Source organism: Bombus affinis, unplaced genomic scaffold, assembly GCF_024516045.1.
Source record: "Bombus affinis isolate iyBomAffi1 unplaced genomic scaffold, iyBomAffi1.2 ctg00000209.1, whole genome shotgun sequence".
Lineage (NCBI taxonomy): Eukaryota > Metazoa > Arthropoda > Insecta > Hymenoptera > Apidae > Bombus > Bombus affinis.
The window spans coordinates 142,501-152,500 of NW_026108913.1; the positions used below are offsets into that span (position 1 = coordinate 142,501).

The 10,000-nt window shown below is 46.4% G+C and overlaps 2 non-coding genes across 2 annotated transcripts; both read left to right on the forward strand.

The window, feature by feature from the left end:
- Positions 1-4,225: 4,225 nt before the first annotated feature.
- Positions 4,226-6,148, forward strand: LOC126927750 (small subunit ribosomal RNA). Its single transcript, XR_007715847.1, has one exon. It is a non-coding gene; the product is annotated as a small subunit ribosomal RNA (ribosomal RNA).
- Positions 6,149-8,235: 2,087 nt separating this feature from the next.
- On the forward strand, positions 8,236-8,390 carry LOC126927739 (5.8S ribosomal RNA). The gene has a single exon (XR_007715836.1). It is a non-coding gene; the product is annotated as a 5.8S ribosomal RNA (ribosomal RNA).
- The last annotated feature ends 1,610 nt before the right edge of the window (positions 8,391-10,000 follow it).

Consider the following 10,000-nt stretch of genomic DNA (forward strand, 5'->3'; position numbering starts at 1 on the left):
CGTACGAACGCAAAGCAATACGCCGCTGGACTTGGACGCTCGCGCTAGCGCTGCGCGCGCAACCCCTCGCTAGCGGGTATGTGGCGGAGTAGGTAGCAATCTATTAAGGTACGAGGTGGGGAGCGACGCGCCGTGCGCGCGCGCGCACGCAGTCGAACGTTTCCTCTCGTTTCGTTTCCCCTTTTTTTACGTTTCGTCCATGACTCTCCTTCGATCGGAGAGAGTACGACGGATAAAAAAAACGTACAGGGATAGGAAAATATCTAGTACGCTTACAGCGTGGAAATTTCGATCGTTGCTCGCTCGCTGCGCTCGCTCGTACGATTCTAGCCTAACCTAAAACCGTTCCCGATCGCGTTCGAACCGAGATTCGAACGAGATCGAAGAACGAACGCGAAAGGGATTGGTTTTGGGTTGGTCCATATTTTTTTTCGAGCGAGCGGAGCGAGCGAGCAACGCGTAAGAGCGTATCGCGTCCCGACGTGGTACCGCGAGGACTTTGAAATAATCGCAATAACTCCTTAAAGTTCGAAATAACTCCTTAAAGTGCGTTACGAGGTGTGGAAATTTTTATTGAAATCGTTATAGTTCGACGTAATCTAGTCGAACGTAGCGGTTTCGTTTTGTTTTTTCTTTAAATTTTTTCCACCGGACCTAGCTGACTGGGACGTTGGAACTTTGAAATTTCTCTCGCCCCGGTACGAAAAGGCCGAACGTTCCTTTCGAAATAATTCCTCAAAAAGCGTTACGAGGTATGCAAATTTTTATAGAAACCGTTATTGTTCGACGTCGTCTAGCCGAACGTAACGGTTTCTTTTTATTTTTTTAAAAAATTTTTTTCCACCGGACCTAGCTGACTGGGACGTTGGAACTTTGAAATTTCTCTCGTCCCGGTACGAAAAGGCCGAACGTTCCTTTCGAAATAATTTCTCAAAAAGCGTTACGAGGTATGGAAATTTTTATAGAAACCGTTATTGTTCGACGTCGTCTAGCCAAACGTAACGGTTTCTTTTTATTTTTTTAAAAAATTTTTTTCCACCGGACCTAGCTGACTGGGACGTTGGAACTTTGAAATTTCTCTCGTCCAGGTACGAAAAGGCCGAACGTTCCTTTCGAAATAATTCCTCAAAAAGCGTTACGAGGTATGGAAATTTTTATAGAAATCGTTATTGTTCGACGCCGTCTAGCCGAACGTAACGGTTTCTTTTTATTTTTTTTTTAAATTTTTTCCACCGGACCTAGCTGACTGGGACGTTGGCACTTTGAATTGTTTCGCACTGCTCCAAAAGTGCCGAAAGTACCGAAAGTTCCTTTCGCATTAATTCCATAATAAGCGTTATAAGGTACGTATATTCTGGCATAAATCGATATATTCTAATTAAATACATCGGGATTAAGCGTTAATTTTGTTCTTGAAACGTTCTAAAAAGTTTCGAATTGCACATTGGGACATGGAAAAATTTCCGTATCGAACACGTTTTTTCGAGTTATCTCGCTTAAAAGTGTTACAAGGTAGGAATATTTTTGCATAAATGGACGTATCTCGACGTTTTACGTCGGGATTAAGCGTTTATTTGGTCGGTGGAACGTTTTCTAGAAACGGAACTATGCGACGGGACGTTGGGACTTTGAAGAAGTTCGGCCGGTGCGAAAAGACCGAAAAGGTTTTTTCGAGTTATCTCGCTTAAAAGTGTTACAAGGTAGGAATATATTTGCATAAATGGACGTATCTCGACGTTTTACGTCGGGATTAAGCGTTTATTTGGTCGCTGGAACGTTTTCTAGAAACGGAACTATGCGACGGGACGTTGGGACTTTGAAGAAGTTCGGCCGGTGCGAAAAGACCGAAAAGGTTTTTTCGAGTTATCTCGCTTAAAAGTGTTACAAGGTAGGAATATATTTGCATAAATGGACGTATCTCGACGTTTTACGTCGGGATTAAGCGTTTATTTGGTCGCTGGAACGTTTTCTAGAAACGGAACTATGCGACGGGACGTTGGGACTTTGAAGAAGTTCGGCCGGTGCGAAAAGACCGAAAAGGTTTTTTCGAGTTATCTCGCTTAAAAGTGTTACAAGGTAGGAATATATTTGCATAAATGGACGTATCTCGACGTTTTACGTCGGGATTAAGCGTTTATTTGGTCGCTGGAACGTTTTCTAGAAACGGAACTATGCGACGGGACGTTGGGACTTTGAAGAAGTTCGGCCGGTGCGAAAAGACCGAAAAGGTTTTTTCGAGTTATCTCGCTTAAAAGTGTTACAAGGTAGGAATATATTTGCATAAATGGACGTATCTCGACGTTTTACGTCGGGATTAAGCGTTTATTTGGTCGCTGGAACGTTTTCTAGAAACGGAACTATGCGACGGGACGTTGGGACTTTGAAGAAGTTCGGCCGGTGCGAAAGGACCGAAAAGGTTTTTTCGAGTTATCTCGCTTAAAAGTGTTACAAGGTAGGAATATTTTTGCATAAATGGACGTATCTCGACGTTTTACGTCGGGATTAAGCGTTTATTTGGTCGCTGGAACGTTTTCTAGAAACGGAACTATGCGACGGGACGTTGGGACTTTGAAGAAGTTCGGCCGGTGCGAAAAGACCGAAAAGGTTTTTTCGAGTTATCTCGCTTAAAAGTGTTACAAGGTAGGAATATTTTTGCATAAATCGACGTATCTCGACGTTTTACGTCGGGATTAAGCGTTTATGTCGTCCCCAAGACCTTCTACAAAGTTTCGATTTTTTCGTTGGGACTTTGAAAAATTTCCGTATCGAACACGTTTTTTCGAGTTATCTCGCTTAAAAGTGTTACAAGGTAGGAATATTTTTGCACAAATGGACGTATCTCGACGTTTTACGTCGGGATTAAGCGTTTATTTGGTCGCTGGAACGTTTTCTAGAAACGGAACTATGCGACGGGACGTTGGGACTTTGAAGAAGTTCGGCCGGTGCGAAAAGTCCGAAATGGTTATTTCGAGTTATTTCGTTAAAAAGCGTTATAAGGTATAATTTTTTTGACAGGGATCGTTATATCTCTATTAAATACAATCGGATTAAACATTTTTGTCGAATTTTTTGAAAAATTAGCTTCCGTCGGACTGATACGACTGGGATATTTTTGCAATTTTTTCGTTAATTAATGTTACAAGGTATATATCTTTTTACATATTTCGTGTTATTTTAACGTGTTTTAATCGATTATAAAGTTATTTTTCGTCCATAGTCGATAAAACTGTATGTTTACTGATGCAATTTTTCGGTGAAAAAAAAAATTAATTTTTTGGTAAAAATGCATTTATAATATGTTAATAATGCTTGTGGTAAAATATTTCGATGGTTGGATATCGCCTTTATATAGTAGTTATTGAACGTGCGAGCGACTAAGTTCCAGCGTCCCTTCCGAACGGTACGTTGCTACGGAGGTTTTGCACCATAAGCGCGCGGCCGCTAGCCCGACCGGCGCCGGCCTTCCGGCCGGCCCCTTGGTATCTATAAGAGAAGCGTCGAGCCGGACGGTTCGGTCGGAACAGCGCTGGGCGCGTGGCTATTCTACGGCCTCGGTTGAGAATTCAGTCACCGCTCCTCGAGTCTTAGTGTATTTTACGCTATTTCTCGACTGTTCCTCCGTTCTCGTACTGGTTTTTTCTCTACACTGCTGCGCCGCGGGTCGAAGTCTAGGACGTAATGACCGTTAACGTGGCAAGCTTCCCCTTAGTCGGGAAGCTGGTGACCTGTGTGCACGTATTTGACAAAAGTTGGATGCGTGTGTGCTTGTACTTACGGAGTAGCCATTCTTGCAGAGACCATCGGTTGTAAGCTATTTGTAGCTGCACGATGGTCCTTTTGGCGTTCTGTAGAGTGCGTTATCTTCTGGTAACGCGTCTCTACAGAGGTGTTGAAGCTTATAAAAGAATATTCTTACGGTATGTCCAGCATGCGTATACGTGCTTTACCGCTAAGTTATATTCTACGAGAGAAGTTGGAGGAGAAAAGTTACAAACAGAAATAATTCTGTGAAGTATGAATCTTTGTATCGATATATGATGGTGAGAGAGGAGGAGAATTAAAGTGGCTGAGTGACGTTGTTACTGAACCATGGAACGTTGCTCTCTAAGTCATATTACATATATATATAAAATGAAAAGTCTCGTCGTACGGTGCTTACGTCCCACCTACGACACAGAGAGAACTTTTAAACGAAAATGCTGGTTTTTGGGAATATATTATAAGATCCCTGGTTGATCCTGCCAGTAGTCATATGCTTGTCTCAAAGATTAAGCCATGCATGTCTCAGTACATGCCGCATTAAGGTGAAACCGCGAATGGCTCATTAAATCAGTTATGGTTTCTTAGATCATACCTACATTTACTTGGATAACTGTGGTAATTCTAGAGCTAATACATGCAAACAGATTCCGACCAGAGATGGTAGGAATGCTTTTATTAGATCAAAACCAATCGGTGGCGGATGGCTCGTCTGTCCGTCCATCGTTTGTTTTGGTGACTCTGAATAACTTTGTGCTGATCGCATGGTCATCTAGCACCGGCGACGCATCTTTCAAATGTCTGCCTTATCAACTGTCGATGGTAGGTTCTGCGCCTACCATGGTTGTAACGGGTAACGGGGAATCAGGGTTCGATTCCGGAGAGGGAGCCTGAGAAACAGCTACCACATCCAAGGAAGGCAGCAGGCGCGCAAATTACCCACTCCCGGCACGGGGAGGTAGTGACGAAAAATAACGATACGGGACTCATCCGAGGCCCCGTAATCGGAATGAGTACACTTTAAATCCTTTAACGAGGACCAATTGGAGGGCAAGTCTGGTGCCAGCAGCCGCGGTAATTCCAGCTCCAATAGCGTATATTAAAGTTGTTGCGGTTAAAAAGCTCGTAGTTGAATCTGTGTGTCACAGTGTCGGTTCACCGCTCGCGGTGTTTAACTGGCATTATGTGGTACGTCCTATCGGTGGGCTTAGCTCCTCGCGGGCGGTCCAACTAATATCCCATCGCGGTGCTCTTCACTGAGTGTCGAGGTGGGCCGATACGTTTACTTTGAACAAATTAGAGTGCTTAAAGCAGGCTACCTTCGCCTGAATACTGTGTGCATGGAATAATGGAATAGGACCTCGGTTCTATTTTGTTGGTTTTCGGAGCCCCGAGGTAATGATTAATAGGGACAGATGGGGGCATTCGTATTGCGACGTTAGAGGTGAAATTCTTGGATCGTCGCAAGACGGACAGAAGCGAAAGCATTTGCCAAAAATGTTTTCATTAATCAAGAACGAAAGTTAGAGGTTCGAAGGCGATCAGATACCGCCCTAGTTCTAACCATAAACGATGCCAGCCAGCGATCCGCCGAAGTTCCTCCGATGACTCGGCGGGCAGCTTCCGGGAAACCAAAGCTTTTGGGTTCCGGGGGAAGTATGGTTGCAAAGCTGAAACTTAAAGGAATTGACGGAAGGGCACCACCAGGAGTGGAGCCTGCGGCTTAATTTGACTCAACACGGGAAACCTCACCAGGCCCGGACACCGGAAGGATTGACAGATTGATAGCTCTTTCTTGATTCGGTGGGTGGTGGTGCATGGCCGTTCTTAGTTGGTGGAGCGATTTGTCTGGTTAATTCCGATAACGAACGAGACTCTAGCCTGCTAAATAGACGTAACTTATGGTATCTCGAAGGCCCCCGGCTTCGGTCGGTGGGTTTTTACTACCAACGTACAAACAAATCTTCTTAGAGGAACAGGCGGCTTCTAGCCGCACGAGATTGAGCAATAACAGGTCTGTGATGCCCTTAGATGTTCTGGGCCGCACGCGCGCTACACTGAAGGAATCAGCGTGTTTTCCCTGGCCGAAAGGCCCGGGTAACCCGCTGAACCTCCTTCGTGCTAGGGATTGGGGCTTGCAATTATTCCCCATGAACGAGGAATTCCCAGTAAGCGCGAGTCATAAGCTCGCGTTGATTACGTCCCTGCCCTTTGTACACACCGCCCGTCGCTACTACCGATTGAATGATTTAGTGAGGTCTTCGGACTGGTGCGCGGCCAATGTGATAAGCATTGCCGATGTTACCGGGAAGATGACCAAACTTGATCATTTAGAGGAAGTAAAAGTCGTAACAAGGTTTCCGTAGGTGAACCTGCGGAAGGATCATTAACGATATAACACAAAAACTTAAAGAATTTGACTTGAACACTTGAAAAATACGAAACTGTATAAGTCGGTAAGGAGCCGTACTCCTCCTATATCGACGAACCAAAGTATATACGACGTATCAACAAGCTATATACTTTAACAAAGAACAGTTAAATTCGCCCGGAGCGTGGCTTACTCCGTTGGCAAAATGATGAAAAGACATAAGGAGGAGACGACCCTCCAGCTACGAAACTATATGAAGAGAAGGTGGCACTCTCTCTCGATCATCGGGATGAAGAGATACATATATATATATATATATATATATACATACATAAACGAATTCGAGGCGCCTGCGTGAGGTCGTACACAGAAAGACCCGCCGTCTGCGAATATTATGATTTTATAATAAAACTATAAATGGGAACTTGAGCTTTCGAAAATTAAACTTTGACACGAATATCGAACGAAAAATTACGAATGGAAACCACCCGTAAAGAGAAATGAGATCGAGGCGCTTGCGTGAGGCCGTATACAGAAAGACCCGCCGCCACGATCTCGTATTTTTTTTTTTGCGTCGTGGAGACCGTACAAACGAATAACAAAATCTCTAAAGTGCCTCGTGTCGGAGAGATCATGCTCGCCTATTCTCTTCTATGTTTCGTGGTCTGTGTTGCGTTTGCTCTCCTCCTAGCAACGGGACATCGAAGACTCCTCTTTGGGATCGAACGAAGCGACTAAAACGAGTCGACGAGAGCGAAAGTACGAGTAGCGAGTCGCGCATGTAGAAAGGATACCGACATATCTTCGAAGGTTCTCTTCGAAGATCCATGGATACCTTATGCGCGTCGACCTTTCGTCTCTTTCACCGCTCTCGGTCGTTCTCGAAACGTGCTTCCTACCCATAGGGCGTGTGTTCTTCGTATGTCGTTTTGTTCGAAATAACGAAACCACTTGTAACATACTCGTGGATCGGGTAACCTAGAACGAAAACGCATTGCGTGGATGTTGGCCCGCTATGATAATGATGATGATGACGATGACTATGATGACGATGCGTAGCAACGATTCGTAACTAGTCTAGCCGAAGTTGGTTCAGAGGGGACCGCAGGCTGTCTACCCTCGATGTCGTGAGTCGGACACCCGTGCCGTCGCTAGAGTTTTTTCAAAGCTCGGCTTCTGGATATTGGGAAGAAAGACCGCTCGAGGACGACGGCTGCGCGTGCGTCCCATCGAATTTTTTTTTTTTATACCACCTGAACGACTAAAGTTTCGTCTAGTTCGTCGCATATAACCCGTTCAGAGGGGACCGCAGGCTGTCTATCCTCGTTGTCGTGAGTCGGACACCCGTGCCGTCGCTGAAGTTTTTTCAAAGCTCGGCTTCTGGATATTGGGAAGAAAGACCGCGCGAGGTAGATGGATGCGAGTCCCATCGAATTTTTTTATTTTTTAAAAAAAACAATCACCTGAACGGAGATGTGTTCTCTTTCGTCGATTTTTCACGCTTTGAGTCGTCGCGATCGCCATCCGTTCGGAGGAGATCGCCGACTTCGAAGCCTCGATGTCGTGAGTCGGACACCCGTGCCGTCGCTAGAGTTTTTTCAAAGCTCGGCTTCTGGATATTGGGAGGAAAGACCGCTCGAGGCCGAGGGTCGCGCGAGTCCCATCGAATCTTTACATCACCCGAACGATGGAGGCGCACGCTCTTTTTCTTGAATAATTGGACGAGAGGAATGCATATCGTATTATATATACACACACACACATATATATATATATGGGCTAGCCACCGTGCGTATTTCTTCGCGAGATCGTGTGCTGCACAGAGGATTCAGAATCGGGTGTTATATCCCCGTCGTTTCCTGACGAACGGAGCTTCGATCTCGATGGTTGTTATATATCATAATGTACTTTTCGCCCGGCCGGCGGACGCGCGTATCTTCGCGCGTTCGTCGGATTTCATTTTCGAACGTTTTCGTGTCGTCGATCTTCCGGCGACTTCTGCGCGTCCGATTCCCGTTGGTCGGTCGTGTCGGATCTCGGCTTCGCTCGAACCGAGTATTAAGAGTACATGGAGTACAAGAGTTTTAAAAAATATATGAAAAGATTACCCTGAACGGTGGATCACTTGGCTCGTGGGTCGATGAAGAACGCAGCTAATTGCGCGTCAACGTGTGAACTGCAGGACACATGAACATCGACATTTCGAACGCACATTGCGGTCCACGGATACAATTCCTGGACCACGCCTGGCTGAGGGTTGCTCACGTAAACCTAAGACTGCTTGCGTTGCGTGTCGTTCCTCTCTATCTGTCTCTCTCTGTCCCTTGGTGCCTTCGACAACCCGCCGTCGTTCTTACGATACGTAGAACGTTTCAGAGTCGGAGGAAGCGCACGAAGAAGGATACGAACAAGAGCGGACGCGAGAGAACGTACGCGACGTACGAGCGATTGTTGGACGCTCGTCGGCGTTCGTCGCGGTCGTGTCGAGACCGTGCAATTCGTACGCATGCTCGATATATAAACTATCGTGTTCACGGGAGACACTACGAAACTCTACCTCTGTCTCTCTCTGTCCCTTGGTGCCTTCGACAACCCGCCGTCGTTCTTACGATACGTAGAACGTTTCAGAGTCGGAGGAAGCGCACGAAGAAGGATACGAATAAGAGCGGAGAGAACCGTCACGGACCTGCGTGAGTGCTAGCGGCGTCGTGAGTCGTCCTTTCGTACGACCGCCCGCTTATGCACCGCTTCGTGTCGGTTATCGAATATATTATATATATATATATATATATATATACGTAGTGTTGTCCTCGTGACCGATTTTTTTTTCATATCAGCAGATTTGCATACGTTTGCAGGTTTTCGATGAGCACGATGTCCGCGCCCCCGACGTCGTCTTAAATGAATATTATTTTGGCGAGACTGAGAGAAAGCAAATATGGGAACTCGGTCGAGAGAGGAGAGAAGGAGAACAGCCTCAGATAAAAGTAAACTTGGTAACGGTGCGGAATTTTGCCGTACAACCGTCTTTTCTTAAGACGTTTTACTCGAATAGCCCCAGGGATCTAATGCCCACTCCGTCTCTTCGTGCGTAGAGATATACTCTGCGCGAGCGACTGACAACGACGAGGACCGTCGCATCGATGGGTCGTCGTTGCGTTTAACATACTCTGTGCTTGTAATTTATCCCCGAAAGAGAGCCGTAGATCCGGGAACGCACACGTGATTTCTTCGAGCGCTGATGACTTAGGGAGATGATCCCCAGGCGTTGCGCGGAGATCGGAGAGTACGCGTTACTTGTATCGGGACGAATTTTCCCCGTCGTTCGCGTATCTCTCTGCCCGCCGGCCCTGGCCCAAAGCCACGTTCGTCGGAAATCGTAGAAATCGTGTGCGAACTAGCGCGTGTCTATGATCGGCTACGGGTGTTTTACCAAGCTCGAGGTGTTGCGCAACGTTTCCGTACCTGACGAAGATGCGCACGAGAGTCCGTTACAAAGTCGTTGGATGGTCGTCGTCGTCATGCCAGAGAGAATCTCTGGACACGTACAGGAGAAGAGATCGTAGACGAGGAAGAAGACGATCCCCTTTGGCGAGGCTGGAGTGAAACTTTGATTTAATTAAAGACGAGGTATACACGCGCGTACGACGTGATAGTCGTGCGCGCGTGTGATTTTTTTTAAGGCAATTCGGCGCTACAAGTACTCGAAAAACAGAGAGTGTTGGTCATCCCATGCCTTTTCGGCGTCTATCGCTGGACCGCGCATCCTAACGTCGACGGTCGTCCAGTCCCCGAACACACCACAGTGTACGTCTCGCTCGCTTTTCCACTTGCGTGCGTTCCCGTGCGTTTTCGTCGTCGTCGGTACAG